Consider the following 5,853-nt stretch of genomic DNA (forward strand, 5'->3'; position numbering starts at 1 on the left):
TCCGTCTCCGAGTTCCGAACTCCGTACGTCCGATTATCGCACATCACGCCATATTTCGTTATCACTCGATTAGACAATTAGCTTATTGTTTTTGTACCTCGGACTTCGGACTTCCGCACGTACTCCGAGTTCCGATTTCATATTCTTCCTTCGCTATTGTTTCCGCTAGACAATAAGGTTCGCGCCCATAAATACGCGCCCGGAATGTCGTAGTACCTCAGTTCAGATATCTCGTTCCCTAATCCGATCTCCTTCTCTGCTTCCTAACTTCTCCCGTCCGACCTCCGACCTCCGACCCCGAAACCCGAAGTCCGCCTCGGACTTCGTTTCCGTTTCTCTGCTTAACTCCTACTCGCCCTCAGCCTTCTCCCCACTTCTCCCTCCGACTCTACCGGACTTCCGTCCACTCCGAACTCCGGCCTCCGAAATAGAGGACTCGACGAGTTTGCCCAGTGCGTTGCTAATAGCTTCGCAGCGTCCTCACCTCTGTGCCGCTAAGTCCACCTCGGACTTCCGAACCCCGAACTCCGGCTAACCCGGACTTCAACCCCGGACGGCACGGTCCTAACACTGTGCAACCTAGGGTTACACAAGCGCCCAGAGAGGCTTTACATGTGGTAAGAGTTGTGATCAGAATTGATCTAAGGCTAACCCTAAGCTGTGCTATTGGAATCCAACCCTAACCCTGTGAACATTACAAGATTTTGTATGTGGCGCCTATCAGAAAGCTAATGATGGGTAAGTAACTTTTTCCCACGGGGTCGGATTGGCGTCACGCAAGTTGGCAGGAAGCTCACCCCATAAGAAACGATTTCTTCGTTCCTCATCAATCGTAATAGAGCTGAAGGGGGGGGGGGATGTGGTGGGGGTAGTTGCATCACCAGATGAGAGGAATATCCCCATTGTCTACCCACCTATCATCAGCACAGGCAGTGCGCACCTCTTGATGAACTGTGTCGCACCCTGGGACAGTCGGACACTAATCGACACCATCCTGTTGAAGGATGTTGTGGCCACTGCACCTGCAGGGTATCTCAAGCCCATACATCATCTGGATATTGTCCAAGGCTTTGCCACAGATACTTCTGACTTCCATGAGTCCGCTTGTGCAGTATGCGCCCAGCTTATACCACAGAAGCTTTTGTTGTCCATTTTCCAAAGAAGAATACAATCAAAATTTGCTGATGTCAGACAATATGGGCACTGTGAAGGAGCAAAAATCTGCAAGTGATCCTATCTGTGATATCCCTGGTCCTGTTCTTCTTCCAGACTGTGATAATATTTGCCAATCATGCTTATCTGAGCTCAAAGAAGGTCATACTCCTGCAGATAGTCTGGCAAATGGCCTATGGCTTGGAGAAGTCCCACCACAGCTACAAGACCTGAGTTTCACTGAGAAAGACACACCTACACAAGCCCTTAGGCCCACCCCTGAGTGTCAATTCAGTGGTGGTTCCGTGCCTGCTGACCCTGCACCCTGCCCTGAACACTACCCCACTCAAGCCCACTCATACTTGATGATGTGCCGGTACCACTGATCACCATACTTGGAAGTGGAAGAGGGAGGGGGAGAAGAGGGTTGGTAAGTGGAAGACATGGTGGTTCTTGAAGCTGACATGATCCACACATGGATCAGCTGCACATCCGGATCATGGTCTAATAATCTATAAGTATGCCTATGCTCAGCTCTACACTGCAACCCCGGCACACAGGCTGCACTAGAACAAGGTGCACCCTTCTCGATGAACACCCCCACATCTCAGTCAACCTGTGTGGTGCCAGGCTGGCCACACCACTTCACTTGGGTGGAGAGGGCCATGACTGGCAGGTCCAATTGATGAGGGTACATTTCCCTCTGTATAGTTCATATAGTTGGACTGAGAAGTTATATTAATGATGCATGTATATCTGGCACAGAACAAACCATGGACACTGTATTGATATATGTAGTTGATATGAGCCTTTGAACAGTCCAGATCATCCACATGCATTGGATTTGCATCAATTCCACTGCTTTCATCTGCTGAGAGTATTCCCATTTTTGTTCTAAGTGTTTTTTTATTATATTCAAAGTATTCAAATATGCATTATTTGATATAGCACTTGAATTCATACAACCTACCATGGATGCAATCAGAGAGATACAACATAAATGTCATCAGGGAATTTCCTCCACTGGTGTAGTACAATGTCATCACAGTGTTCCATGTGTTGTTGAGTAGAGTAATGATTCAAGCTTACTTGATCAGATCTGTCACTTGAAAGCTCCACAGAAGACATTTGAAGCATTTCTAAGTCATCTCTAGCATCAACAGGTCATTACATTGACATATTAATTATGCTTGATTCTTTATTATCATTGGCCCCTTTTGAGGCCTAGACAGCTTCCAAGTAGACAGCCATCTTTGTAGCTATTTTTATAGCTACCATTGATCAGACATGCCTTGATCAAGGCCTTCATTGATAGGCCTCAATAAATGGCCTGATCCTGTTTATTGCATGGATATGATTTGCTAAAACATTCATTTCTCAACTCCATGGGAAGCGGTTCTCTAATGCTTACAATTTGAAGGGCAACAAGGCAATATTCAGCAAAACAATGTTTTTAGGCACTTTTATTGTTCTTCAATGTCTTCAAACATAGATTACACCATAAAACACACTTTCTTAACATGATGATCAGATTTCCATATATGGTGCAATAACATACATCAGCTGCAATACTGCATTATTGATAGTCTTAGCACCTCCTAGCTCCATTTAATAAAGATTTAGACAGCACCATTGAATAGAGATCAAAATTCAGAACCTGGTGGTATATCACACTCGGAGGTGAGGCAATGATGTCATCAGGTCATGTGCCATGGGCGCTTTTTCCAATTGTGGCACTGACAGGATTCTGTGTTGTACATAGTGGCAGCTGCAGCAGATAATTTTTGGATATATGAATTCTGCTCATCCATAGCTTCCTGGTGATATATATTTCATAACATATGGACTGGTAGGAGGCAGGATATTGAGACATTTGTGCTGGGGACCAAACAAGACCACATTTTGTGGCAGGGGAACACAGAGCATGGCTCCCCTGCCAGTGAATGTGGTCTTGTTTGTTCTTAGCCACAGCTGCAACTCATTTTACGTGCTGTTGACTCATTCCTCACCACAACATAGGACAATTATATATGTGCACGTAATGGTGGTATGATTATGGTTTTATTCTGAATATAGAGGCTTTAATGCACTGAATACTAATTGTGGCTGAAGGTCATTGCCAGATTGTATGCACAATACCCAGTCTTCATGCTCACTACTTCATCTATCTAGCTTTATTATTACGATTGATGAGGAATGAAGAAATCGTTTCTTATGGGGTGACCTTCCTGCCAACTCAAGTCGTGTACGTGGGAAAAAAATTTGGAACCCAGCTGATCAGAGGTTAGTTTTGAAATAGGCGCCACATACAAAATCTTTTAATGTTCACAGGGTTAGGGTTGGATTCCAATAGCACAGCTTAGGGTTAGCCTTAGATCAGTTCTAATCACAACTCTTACCATATGTAAAGCCTCTCCCTGGGTGCTTGTGTAACCCTACCTTGCACAGCACATGTGCCCCTCACTGCCCACTACTGTATATGCCTATAGGCTATGCACTGTATCAAAACATGACTTTAACACATGATATAGTGTAGCTCAAGCACTACACCCTTAGTTTCCTTTCAGAGCTATAGTCTGGTAGTAGTAGTTATATGCCATATGCCACTACAAGAGGCTAGTCAGCTATCAGTTGAGGTGTTATGTACTGACATATAGGGTGAAATCTGTTTTTGCATTCCATCCATTATTGTCAGTCACTGAACTGAGGCAATTGAGGAAATGAACTCATGCATGCATCCTGGCCTAGAATACATAAAAGGGTAAAGATGAGGTATGTCTTGAATTTAGAGTGCAATTTGAAACAAATGGAAGCCATAATAGCACCATGATGCAGTGCTTGTAAAGAGCTTCTAGATGAGGTATATATATGCTATATGGATGAGAAATGTTGAAATAGCAAAGGAAATATTGTCATTGTAAGGTTGAAATTGAGGTATTTCCTTTTTCTATTCTAGAAATTTGCGTCAACCAGGACCATAACAACACCATGTTGTAGAGCTTGTAAAGGGCTTTCTAATGATATATAATATGTGCTTTATGGATGAGAACTGGTGAAAGTGCAAGGGAAATACGGCTAAGAAGCAGCTGCTTTTCATAGAATTGTTCTCAGGACCACGAGTGCTAGTAGATCGCACTGGCCCAGCGTGATCTACTAGTACCCATCGGACTTCACCAAATCACGTCTTGGGCGCTTATTTGGCCGATAGGATCAGGCCCTATCAACCCTTCTTTAAAACGCATTTGTTGGCCATTGATACATTATGTAGGGTATATATGACCCGGAAAACACCTCCATTGTATAGAGCTCAACCAGCGAATTCCAATGGTACATAAACCATTATTTATTGGTAACCAGGGTACCTCATAAAACACAATTTGGTGTATTTTTGTATAGCTCTATTGCAACTTGTTGATTATCTGCTGTGAAGGCCAAGCATTGACTAGATGGATGATTGTATACTGTAATAGCATCCTTCGTATAGGAATACACACACTACAGAAGACAGAATGTACATAGCATCACAATTGGCAGAATTGTGGGCTCAACACCTGTTTGAGTCTTCTGATTTGCAGGAGGTCTTGAATTTAAACACTACAGAGATAAGATAAAAGGCTGTGATTGTCACCATCAGGTAGAGCTCTTATATAGCTTTCTGATGGTATATAACACATCTATATTTGACAAAGGGATAGCAGAGGAATCCACCCATCTGCACTTTTGTAGCCCATTTGTCAATGATGCTAGTCAGATTGGAGCGGAGATTGAATTCTGCCGCCCGGCATACGCCTGGGTCGAAAATCCGACCCAGGCGTATGCCGTGCGGCACGGTCACGTGACTCTACTGTGACCTGCTTGGCTCCAAGTCTCTATGTATGCCAACCTCACACAATGTTCACCAAATCTAACAAATGTGGTATCACCAGGAAGCTATGGATCAGGAGAATATAATGGGGTTGTTTGTATTCTGTTGTGAGCACATCTGAGGGAACTGAAAGCCAAACAAATTCCTATAAGTGACACTTGGTGACAATATGTCACTAATGGGGGATTGAAGTGGGTCTATATCAATGTATTACTGAGCAATATATTGAGTGTTATATACTGTCAGATTCAGAAAATTGAGCTCTACACAATGGTGTTGTTTGCAGGTCAATAGGGTGCCAATTGAGGGCATACATTGGAGTAAAAGGATGTTTAGGTCCAGATAATGCAGTTCCTTCAATGCATTGCCAGCATGATCTTCTGCCCAATATAATGAAATTGTCCTGAAATATAATAATAAAGCTAGATAGATGAAGCAGTGAGCATAAAGACCAGGTAGTGTGCATACAATCTGGCAATGACCTTCAGCAACAATTAGTGTTTGGTGCATTAAAGCTTGTGTATTTGATATAAAACCATGATTGTACCACCATTAGATGCACATTAGAAGGCCCTTTCCAATCATATATAAATGTCCTATGTTGTGGTGAGGAATGAGCCAACAGGGGGCAAAATGGGTTGCAGCTGTGGCTGAGAACAAACAAGACCATACTTGGTGGCAGGGGAACGCAGCTCAGCGTTCCCCTGCCACCAACTGTGGTCTTGTTTGGTTCCCAACACAAATGTCTCAATATCTTGGCCCCTACTGGACCATATGTCATGAAATATATATCAACAGAAAGCTATAGATGAGCAGAGTCCATATATGTAAAAATG

Source organism: Trametes versicolor (genome assembly GCF_000271585.1).
Source record: "Trametes versicolor FP-101664 SS1 unplaced genomic scaffold TRAVEscaffold_13, whole genome shotgun sequence".
Classification (NCBI taxonomy): domain Eukaryota; kingdom Fungi; phylum Basidiomycota; class Agaricomycetes; order Polyporales; family Polyporaceae; genus Trametes; species Trametes versicolor.